At 44.1% G+C, this 12,112-nt stretch overlaps 1 long non-coding RNA gene across 1 annotated transcript in view; it reads right to left on the bottom strand.

Moving 5' to 3' along the window:
* The window catches only part of LOC138488995 (uncharacterized), a 111,402-nt gene extending 105,102 nt beyond the window's left edge, over positions 1–6,300 (bottom strand). The window contains exon 1 of the long non-coding RNA XR_011274740.1: positions 5,918–6,300. This is a non-coding gene — a long non-coding RNA (uncharacterized lncRNA). The remainder of the gene's footprint in view (positions 1–5,917) is intronic.
* Between the last annotated feature and the right edge of the window lie 5,812 nt (positions 6,301–12,112).

The raw sequence follows: 12,112 nt of genomic DNA, 5'->3' as shown, positions 1-12,112 counted from the left end.
ACGTCTTGTTGGAGTGTTTGGACTGGATAATTGACTATACAGTTGAAGACACACCTTTAGAGGTTTCTAACATGGTAGGGAAGGAGAGAGACAGGTCTGAATAATGAGGGATTGTTGGTGTCAGCAGTCAGTTTGCTTAGGAGAGGCATGACTGAGGCTGATTTGCAACAGTCTGTGAAGATATCAGTTGAGAGTGATGTGTGGAGTAAGGCAGAGAGGTAAGCGGAGGTAACAGGTGCATGTTGCTTAATCCTTTGTGGTGCAAAGGGGTCAATTGGAGCATTGGATGGGTTAGCAAAGGGAAGGGTGTGCAGAGGTTATATGGGGAGATACAGAGAAGACTGTGGGAAGATGGGATAAGGAGAGAATGAAGGAGAAGGTGGAATAGATAGAAAGGTGGACAAGGTGTCCCATATTTGGTGATATTAGTGTAGAAGTAGGATGCAAAATCATCAGTTGACGGAGTGAAAGAAACTGAAGTGGGTAATAGGGGGAAGCATGTCCTGCAGGGACATTGATAGTTTAGAGGGAGAGGGGAAACAGGGTTTATAGTCAAAATGTCGAAATAAAAATGTCGACAAACAAAAATGTCGAAAAAAAAATGTCGAAAATAATAATGTCGACATCCTATACTTATAATGTAAAAAGTCATTTTTTCGAAAAAAAAATGTCGACAAAAAAAATGTCACTTAAAACTATCAACACCTCACCCAACACCCCCCTGCCACCCCCCCCACACCCCCCACCACCACCCTCCCACCCCTCATACTCAACACATTCTAATTATATATTTATTTATTTATTTATTTTTTCAATAAATAAATAACCAAAAAGAGTATCATTTACTATTGGAGGGGTCCCCCCCCAACCCCCCCTCACCCAACACCCCCCTGCCACCCCCCCACACCCCCTCCAACCACCCTCCCACCCCTCATACTCAACACAATCTATTATTTATTTATTTATTCTACAATAAGTACAAAATTTCGAAAAAATATCGAAAAATGTCGTCATTTTTGTTTGTCGACATTATTGTTTTTCGACATTTATTTGTCGACATTTTGACTGTCGACATTTTGACTGTCGACATTATGACTGCACACCGGGAAACAGGACTAGTGTAATACGCACATTTGGCTGTTTTGAAGGTATTACCCAATTTGATCTATTTTAATTGATCGAATCGTAGATCTGAACGAATTAGGCCAGTACCATACGATCGATTGACATTGATCAAATTGGGTAATCAATACTGAGGATGTGGAGCAGGGTTTGTGGAGGTGTTCCCTGCTGCCCATGTTCGGTATTGATCGCCTTGGGGGGTGGCAGAAGTGTCCCCAACTTCCTGAGGATTGGAGGCGAGGGAAGGGAAAAATAAAAAGAGAAAAGGGGACCCTGCAGCATCAAATCCGACCTCTGTAAGAGGGATGGAACTGACGCTGGAGGGTCACAGGGAAGCGGATGGAGAGCAGGTAAGTGGGGGTTTATGTGGTGAGTGGAGGCACAAATATGTGCAGGGTTTGGCCATGGCAAACCTGGTTTCTTGGTGGAATCGGCTATGGTCAATTCCGCTGCGAACAATTCTGCCACAGCCAAATCACATAGATCGGTTTTGAAAGATTTGGTCAGAGTCATCAGAGAGTCACAGCGGGCAGTGAGAGAGTGGGGTATTGGTCTTTGTGCTAAAGTTGAGGAGATCCATGGTCAAGAAGATGAGTGGGATAGTGTAGAGGAGCAGGCAGGAGAGTGATCAGTGAAGAGGATAGACAGTGCAGAGTTGAATTTGGTGTGCAGAATAACTGTACCTATTACAGCTTTGTGAAGAGGGGACATAATAATGCAAAAGAAGAAATAAACTTTAGATCAAGTAAAGTGAAAAAACTGCCCATTAAAAATGTCATAAGAGGTAACATGGTCATCAACTACAGCGGGCCTGCAACATTTGGCTCTCCAAATGTTTGAGCTAACTCCCATGAGCCCTCACCATTAATTATGCTGGATACGGCTGATGGAAGTTGTACTCCAAAATATCTTCAGAGCCAAGGTTGCAGACGCCTGATACAGTGTAAAGGCCAAAACACACATGCTAAATAATATACATAATATGAATAGTAGCTGCATATATTTGTGATTCAAAGTAGGGAAACGAATGTTAACATTTATACAGCGAAAAAAGAAATTATACTAATAATAAATAATGTGCAGCGATAATATACCTATTGAATAATGTTCTTTGAAAATACTGTGAATGATTAGTAATACCAAACATAATAAATGTGAATGAGAAAGAATGCCCTTTGTAGATGTGGTGTAATAAGAAATCATTTTGACCATAAATGTTTAGAAAAGAGGAAGAATAAACATGTGAACCTGCTCAGAGTATATGCTTACAAGAAAGAGGGACAGAGTGACTGCCCCATGGTATACTACATGTGCTAGATAGAGGCGGTCATTGCATCTTTCTTAATTTATGCCATTTCTCAAGGTCATTAACCTGACCCTGTCTGAAGGGGATAGGAACCCTCTCAGTCTGGGAATGGCGGCATGATGGAAATCAAAGCCAGTCCTACCCCAGAGGGGCACAATGATATTTGGCATGGCCCCAATTCTTGTCCCCTCAAGTGCTTGTTTGTATCTGAAGAGTACCTACTTGCATCACCCAGTGACTATTGATACAAATGCATGGAAAGTTCTCTATCTTTGTTCCAGACCCAACGTAAACACAACAGACATGGGGAGAGAGCACAGCCCACCAGCACTACATGCTGCTGACATTTCAGCAGCAGAGGTCCGGAAATGACAGAGGTAGAGAGAGGAGGAAGAACAAGGAACAGAAAGCTTACACGGCTACTGGACCTACTGTACACTGCTTCCCCGTGCCAGCATGCACCGCAGCAAAACTTCTGCAGTAAACCTGGACCAGGGTCTTAAAGCAAGGCTGCAGACTCCAGGAGAGACTACAGTTTCCTTGGGGGAAGCCATGAGAAGGCCCCAAAACACAAATGTGCGCACTGGACAATGCAGGCCGCTATTAAGATCTTGCAGTGGCTGTACAAAGGGAAAAGGAGTGGGGTTTAACCCACTATCCAATGTTTTTCTATATGGAACACTTCTGGTTTGAGAGGAAAGGGCCAGATTGGTGAGGGTCAGTCACCCAATCAGAGGATAGAATTGGGGGTTGTATGGAAGCATTGGAACAACTCTTATAAAAAGCACCTTCCAATCACTGTCCGAGACTGAGCAATTATGACCTTAAAGAATCTTCAGTCAATCCTCTACAATATAAGTGAACTTTCATGACCAACACTTTAAAGATCGAGTGCTCCCAAATGTGCTTCTTACCACCTCGTTGACATATCCTTTGCAATTCCTAGGTCAGTAAATCGAGCATTTGTGCATGTTGAGATATTAATATTATGCCTTTTGGCTTTGTGGTTTGGTGCCATATCAATCAGTCAATCTGCTTTATTTCAGATATACATTATCAAGTAATTCAAAATCACAAAGCAATAAAATAAGACAAAGAAAATAAAACAATTGAATAATATATTGAAACCACAGCGCCTAATACCGTAAATGCATATAATAACAATAATTCATGAAAGACGCCATTCATAAAATTGAAGTGCAGCATTAAAACAAATATTAAAACAACACAGTTCATCAATTAACACTATTCAAATGAAAAAAGGAAGCAATACAAAATACATCATTAAACAGATATAATTATAAATGTGTCTTTCTCAACTTTCAAGTTTTTCAAATAAAGTTACTTAGACCCCCACACAAAAAAATCAGATCTGGTAGATCTACCAAATATTACAGTATCACAAAGCATAAAACTGCCTTGGACAATATATACTTGCTTGACCAACATATTTCTTCATCTACTTATGTGAATGACTATTTACATTACATTTGCATTTGGAATCCATTCATGATAGGAACAATGTAATGTGAGAGAACCAAGGGGTAGGCTGCAATTTTGGGCATTTCAGACACCTTGCAAGGGGCTGTTCCATATTGAACAAGTTCCTCGGAACACCCTGCAAAAACATACCGTACAATGCACACATTTGTCAAATGCTGGACACCATCAGTGCCAGGTTCATGTTTCATGGGAATGGTGAGGTAGTTCACTGATAGTCCTGATAGGGTCTCCAGCTCTAAAATGTGTGAAAACATTGTCAAAACCCTATATCTCTACTCCATACAATGCCGTTGTCATGCCCTGTGTTCTATACAACTCCAAGGCAAGAATTACAACATTAGCACAAATATAGCTGGAGAAATTTACTACCTTGCATGCTTGCCTAGACAAAATAGTAAAACTGTTATCGAATTGCAATGACCATCTTTTGTTGGTACTAATTCTGACTTATAGGTTGCCATAAAATCGACGTGTTCTAAGATCCTGTCCTGGAGGGCAACCTTCAATTTCACTTTTTAGCCATATCTGTAGGTCATGCATTTAGGGCCTGATTCATGGAATTCTTTGCACTGTTGAAAAGTGACTTTGCACTGCTGAAAAGTGACTGTGTTGTGACGTCACCAACCCTGATTCACAGAACTGTGCAAAGTGTATTTTTGCATTGCAAAGTCCAAAACGACTTTGCACTGATTTCGCATTGCAAAAATACACTTTGCACAATTCCATGAATCATGGTTTGTGACGTCAGTGCAAAGTCACTTTTCAGCAGTGCAAAGTCACTTTGAACCATGCAACAACTTCCATGAATCGGGCCAAAGTCTTTTGAATGTTGATCTCAAGTCCCTTTAGGGTACACTTACAATGAAAAGTATCCAACTGCCTTTGCTGTGCTCGAAATCAGGACGTCCCATCAGCACAACAAAGGTACACCAATTCGCCAACATGTAAGGCTGGATAATAGAGATACGTTGGGCCAGGGAATTAATATCTAATGAAAACAGCCAAAGTGCCTAAACACCCACACTGCCTTACCCCCTTTCCCACAGGAAACTCCTCACACATAACCCTCGGGACCAAATCTGAGACATGTGGAAATGCAACTAAAAGGCCTGTCGAAAGACCAAGGACATATACTCCCTGCCATAGTATTGTTTGTGATACAGCGTCAACTAACACGTAATGGATTATGTGCTTTCTCTCTAATATTTAAAATAAAATCAAAAGCTAAAGATCCAAGTTGCTATATGCATCATTACTGTTCCTGCTACTGTAAATGCAGGAGAGAGTAGATATTTACTCATTGGTGCTAAATACACTGTGTTCTTGTATCATGTCAACAATATACTTTATATGAGCTTTCCCATGAGGACAGCTCAGGGGCAATGTGCTGGCCTTGGAAGTAAGACGACACAAAGCACCACAGGTTCGATCTCTCGCGTTATAAATAAACAATCATATCATATCATAAGGAGTCGATCAATTGAAATGAATGAATATGTATACAGATGATTAGGGAGACTTCATTTTGCTGTCATTATGGCGAAATCCCACCTGCGTGAGCAAGCATTTCAGAGCCCATGAACACGTGTTCAAGCATGCATTGCTCTTCTTCCTTAGTACTTTAAAATCCACAATGGTCTGTGTCTGAGGCATCTTGCACTGCGGTGTGAGGTTGCAATCAGGAATGCATGACGTCTGGGCAATGGTGGTGCGGCTACCCCTGTGCTGTGTTGTATCGCATGTCTTCTGCATGTTCACATAAATATTGGCATGATGCTCTTAGTGGAAAGTGCTTTTCCTCCCCCAGTCAGATCTGCTTCAGCCTGGCCTTCCTGCCATTAGCAATGCTGCTTTTCTCTGGTCAATAGGCTGCCTCTTAGAGCCTGCTATTAACACAGCGGCCTCTGCTACTCATGTTGCTGCCTTAGTGATCCTGCGATCAATCTTCACCGTTAAACAGGAAGTAAACATCCGATCGATACTTACAATACACTGCCCTGCTCCAGGCGTACAGTATCACCGGGTCTTCCTTCCGCTCTCGCTCCGTCCGTGCCACATATCAGCCCGCCTCCCCTTTGCTCCCTCCTTCCAGCAGGCAGCTCAACCGCTCCGGGTCCTTTCTCCCCCCATTGCATTCTTGTGTCAGCCACACAGCCCCTGGAGGTAAAGCTTTGCGGGAGGGGCTCACGAATTCACAAGGCATTGCATGGTTTCCATGGAGGCGCGCGGAGACAAGTGCAAATGGAAAAGTGTACACAAACACGGAATTGTAAAGACACAAATAGAAATGTGATGTGTGCATCCCGCAATGCGCCCTTTTGGATTGGACGAGTATGTGTGCAAAGCAGAGCATGCATGTCGCCGAAGGCTCACCTTTATGAGAGCATTGTGCGTTTACACAGGGGATGTGTTCACACATGAGTACAGCTGCATTTCCAGGTGCCTGTTCCTGCAGGTGCAGTGGAATGTACAATATACACATGGATGCGTCTGTGCGTGCAATGCTGCAGTTGGGATGGCCTCAGAATGAGCCGGTGGTGCCTGAAATGGACTCCTTAGTTAATGGGGACTGCGTGGAGCAGCACTCGGAACAAGCAGGCATGTATAGTGTTTGAGCAAATTGCTTGCATTAAAAAGATGCCCGGGTTCGGGTGAAATTGGCCGCACACTTTTAATGACATATATCTTTAGCCGTATTTTGTAAATATGAAAAAGGGGTTTTCCTGGATACCTCGCAGTTGAGTGTTTTTTCAGAAAATAGATTTTCCACGCTGTTTTGCTTTTGGTAATAAGTGCAAGATTTTATTCATCAGATTATTTGTGGTGTGGGCTCAAGGTCCCAGTTAAGGTCAGCCAACACGTGTTTCGACCTGTGGGTCTTTATCAAGGCTGATACATGTTTAAAATGACACACATATAATCACGGTTGTGGGGGTGACATTTCTGACTTAATACATGTGTGCCGGTGCAAGGTGCGTGGTGCGGTGCCATAGTATTGTTGTTTGGTCCAATGGAGATTCATAATAACAGTTTGCATAGACATATCACAATATGATACACATGATTCTTTACAGGTAATACAATGTTTTGGTGCATGGGGGAGGAAAAGGGCGAGAGCGGAAGATGGCAAAACTAAGTTAGTTGAGTACAGTTGGATCAAGCATGTTACTTTGGGTGGTGAGGTGTTCTCTTACCTAGCGGTGGCGGTTTCTTGCCCCATATGGGGTCCTGTGTTTTAATTTTAGGTCTGTCGTGAGTGTAACAGCTAGGCTCCTCATAGTCCCTGTAATTAAAGGTGCATTTAAGTCTACCTTCAGAGAGTCCTCCTTTGTTAAGAGGCAGGTTAAAGATATGCTCTAATAACCCGGATGGTGACCCGGGTATGAACTGTTTAGTGTACAGCTTGCTGCAGGGTGAAGGTTCCTTTGTCAGTTCCTGGGGGGTGGGTGGGGTCTCATGTGGTTATTCCAGTATGTGGTGAGATTTCCTTTTAATAGTACCAGGAATGCAAGCACATATTTGTTGAGGTTTGGGCGTAGGTGCTGTAATTGCTGCGTCTTAGTGTGTGCACAAGGGTGAACCGTGAACCTGAAGGTTGTAATCTGCGAAGTGCCATGTTAAGCTGAATTGTGGGGCGAGTCCCATGGGTGGCGAGGCCTGGTGCCTTTTAGATTGGGCAATTCGGCATCTACTGGGAGAGGTGAGCCCCTTGTCTCTTGTGGTTGGTACGTTTCCGTCCGTATTAGTGCTGGGAAGGCAAGCCTGTGATGGTTAGCAATTGGGCTTTTGGTGCGGATTGTGCCATGTCTTATGTGGGCTCGAGATGGGCTGTGGAGGTGGGGTAGGGGGCCAAAAAGGCTCAGATTCCACATATTGCCAGGGGTAGCAAGGCTTGTCTGGTATTCGGTCTCTTAGGCTATGAAGTGGTTGTTGTTGCATCCTGTTGGGGACACATGATATGAGTCGTGAGGGTTGGGCCACTGGGCGGGGGCCTACTGGTGTGGGGTGCCACGTGGTGCCAGGGTTGGCATGGCTTACCTTGAAAATAGTGTCTTGTGGCGTTGATAAGTCCTCGGTCCAATTGGTCAATACTGCCTCAGTGCTATTGATAATTTATTAGGTCATGGTATGCGTGAGCGCGTGTGCGAGGGTGGGAGAAACACTCTTGATTAGCACATGGGCATTGTTGCAAGAATGTTTTTCCTAAAATGGGTAGGTATGGTGCATTGTGGAATGTGTGGTCCCTCAGATGGTGTGGCGGACAATATCCCTTGGATGGGGAGACGTTAGCTGTGAGACTGGACCGTTAATTGGGCTGCGGGCAGTGTTCCGCATGTTGCCAGGAGGGACATGTTTCCTGGTATTACGTATAGTTTATGTCGATATTGATCCGTTGACCGTGTGTGTATTGGTGCAACTGGTTACTGCGCAGGGGTAATGTTGCAGAGGAGTGTCTCATGACACTAAGACTAGGGGATATGTGCCATAGGCTGTAATGCCCCGTGTCTGGGTTGGTTGGGGGTTTCTTTGGGGCCCCTCGGCTCAAATTGTGGGATTAGAAGAATTGTTATAGCAAGTTATGCTGGCTGACAATTCTGTGAAATTAGGAGTTTTCAGCAAGGTGCTGAGCTGGCAATTGAGGTTGCTGTTTGCCCTCATGTTTGGGTTGGTTGTGGGGTGAGCTATTCTTGGGTCCGATCTATGGAGTTAGATGGTTGTGCAGCTAGTCGCAGATCCTCGTACTGGGGTTTGTTAGTTAGGGGTATATCGAATATACTCTTGTGTCTATGTTGGTTGTTGGGGTAACTAACACTGGGATCGAGTGTGGAATGACATGGAGCAATTATGCCAGAGGTGGCATTGGGGGTTATACTGGTTGGGGGTGTAGCCTATGTGTCATGTCTAGCAAGTTAGTTTGAGGCGACATGGATGTTGTGACTGGCTAGTTCTGCTGCAGTGTTTTGGCTAGCCTTGGTGAGGGTGGTTGGGCTGGGTTTTGAGTGTGAGAGATTGGATTGGGCCTTACAGGAAGTTGGAGGGATGTGGGGGGGGTGTAAACTGGGTATTACAGAAAAACATTATAGTCATGATCAGTATTCAGACCGTCTTTACACATCTGTAATGGCAAATTAGACTTGCTACTTTCCTGTCGTAGTGTGGAAAATATTTTTTCTTGTAAAAACACTGAATTGCGAGGTATCCAGGAAAACCCCTTTTTCATACAACAAAAGAGGTGTGGGCTTCACCTCAAAATGCATCCTGTGACCTTGCATCAACAATAAGGGCATCACAACAAAGACCAGAGCTCCGCAAGGTTGGTTCCAACCCTAGGGCCCCAGTATTATTAAATATCTTTTACTGGGGCCCAGTAGTATAGCTGTTTGAGCATATGATCCGACATGGATGTACACTCCTGCCCAAGTATGAATGTATGGAGCAATTGCAGTGTGTGTGAGCATGTGCAGAGGCAATGTGCACATTTGCTTTAGCAGAAGTGCAATGCAGTTTAAATATATCTGCACTAGCTGTAATTGGAGTGCACATGTGCAAATGCATTTTTCACATGCATAAACTGCATTTGCTATTGGGCAATGTACGCCCCATAATGTTTAATGTTTGTTAAATGTGTGTTTATCTGGTAAAGGCATGTAATACATGTGCTAATATTGGCGGTAACCTGGGATTCGGATCGACAGTAATGATGCACGTTGCATATTGTCTGCTTTGGTTTGGTTTGTAATCCAATTCGATTACACTGCATTTTGGCATTTTGAGTCACATGGCATACTCCACAATAACCTAAAGAAATGTCTCTCATATTTGCGTGATGGATTTCTAGCAATTGACTGACTGCCACTAACCAGTTGACTGAAGCCCACATGCTTCAAGAAATCTTTGATGGTGCATTATAGATAGCCGCGTGTGTACATATGTGCCTTGCGTCGACTTGTATATCTTGTGCCTTTGAGATACCACATCTTTATTACATTTCGACTCCCATCAACGAATTATGGTAGTAGTCTACCACCAGTGTTGCTGGAACACATTACACATAGCACGCAATAAACAGATGGTTCATATTACATACAGATTATAGGCCTTTCTGCTGTCCACTTGCAAAGTGCAAGTGCTGGTCGTAGGAACACAAGCACAACAAGCAGGATTCATATATGCATGTGCTTGCATACATTGCACTGCATGTGCACAATCTGGATTGACACTCGCTCGAGGGGCCAGGCAGTGCCAGGAGTTAGACAGCACCAACATGAGTGCATCTGTGGTTTACAGAGGGATGTGCCATTATCCCTGCCACGCTGTCACCCACATCGCTTGTGACCAGACACAATGCAAACATAGTTCATTTCAGAAACCTGCTTGCCTTGCGGGTCCTCTGTGGAGCAACATCCATTCTTTAGCTTTTCTTCCAAGCCTTATGTTTTTCGGCTCCCCTTTGGCGAACAAAGGCAATGCATGCAATCCATGAACCAACATGCCTTTTGGGTGCAACCACATTTATTTGCCTAGAGTCAGTGCATATATAAGTGACACAACCAGACCCATCTTTAGCAGGTTTGACTTACTTTCAAATGTCTGAATTATTGCTCTCCTAGTTGCCTGGTTGCAAATATTCCTTTTAATATTCCTGGTAGAGCCCTGCCAAGCTTGAGTCATGTTTTTCAATACTCTCCCTTGTCCAAGCTGTCCTGTAAGCGGGGCCAATGTTTTGCGTTTCATGCTCCTAAATCTGGAACAATCTCGGCTGACTGTGTGAAATGTTGCTTCTGTGCCATCCTTCTGGACCCAAATGAAATCTTTCCTTGTCACTAGAATGCATCTGAGCAGCACTCAAGAACCCTCCAGGCAGCTGTGTGCTACAAAATCATATATACTCATTCTACCAACTAACCAGGGGAGTTGCTAGGTCTGGAAAAGACCCGGGGCTATGCTGATGTTGGAACTGTTGGGACTGGGGTCTAGCTAGCCTGTTGGCTGTAGCTCCTGAGATTCTATCTGGGACTAAAACCAAAAGATCAGGGGCTATAGCCCCCTTAGCCCCCCCTAGCAACGCCCCTGCAACTAACCATTACACATATTCAATGCTTAGTTATGTGAGAGGGTCAGGTTATGCTGCACTTCCCATCCAGCCCAACCACACAATCCAGGTTTTTAAAAACATTGGATGTGGTTGTTTTTCAGCCTGTTCACAAATATGTGATGTGTACAGCACGCATCTCAGATTCAAAACCAAAATGACGAGAATCAGCACCAAGCATGTATCCCATGCTCCCATGTCCCCATACACATCATACCTTGGATTTGCACGTCCCTAATCATATTCATATTCGTATTTCTGCTGGATCATATGGCTGCAAGTCATTAAATGTAACATCATTTGACCTATATGACATGCTTTTCGCTTGTATAGTGCCACAGCAACACCACCCACAGCACTGACAGTGAGGAGTGCAAAGGGGAGGCAAGCTTTGAGGCAGCAGGAAAACAAAAATGCAAACATTTCACCCGAGGGCCTGCACAAGTGGGCCTACACAGGTGGTCCAAAAGACTTTTCTACAGTCGAGATATGTGTTAAAGTGCCCATCATAATCCAGCTTCCTTTCAGAGAAAGGAATCCAATTCTGCTGCCCGTCCAGTCTTAGGGCCTACTATTAAACCTTTGGGTATTCCTATGGTGTTGAGGAGACTGGTCCCCACTTAGGTGGTTGCTGGGCTACTCTGGGAGCAATCCATACGTACCCCACCCATGTCCAAACACTTCCCCGGGGTGCAGCTTCCTAGTTAGATCAACAGATAGCAATAGGCTGAACCGGCATAACTTTGGAAAAACAGCCCAGTTTACTGAACAACCTGCTCGTTGTACATCACTGAATCTGACCAACACAACTGGGGAGGTTAATAGAGGAAGAGGGAAAGAAAAGTACATGTAAAATGAGAGGGCCCAATGTCTTCGTGCCAAACTCTGTGTTGTCATAGGAAAACTGGGATACGAATGCTCTGTGTGTAGCAGGGTTTGTGAGGAGGCTAGCAATGGATGGGGAGCAGGACTGTCTTCAGTCGCAAAGTGGAGATAATGGGAGTTAAACGCCAATACATTTTTTACCAAAATCGACTGACAGGGAAGAGTAATGGTTATCTCGGCCGCATATTCCTTTGGAACCCCTT

The sequence above is a fragment of the Ambystoma mexicanum genome, chromosome 9, assembly GCF_040938575.1.
Source record: "Ambystoma mexicanum isolate Mex_15411 chromosome 9, UKY_AmexF1_1, whole genome shotgun sequence".
Lineage (NCBI taxonomy): Eukaryota > Metazoa > Chordata > Amphibia > Caudata > Ambystomatidae > Ambystoma > Ambystoma mexicanum.
The sequence above is the reverse complement of the archived record's forward strand: the minus strand, read 5'-3'. Positions and strand labels throughout refer to the sequence as shown.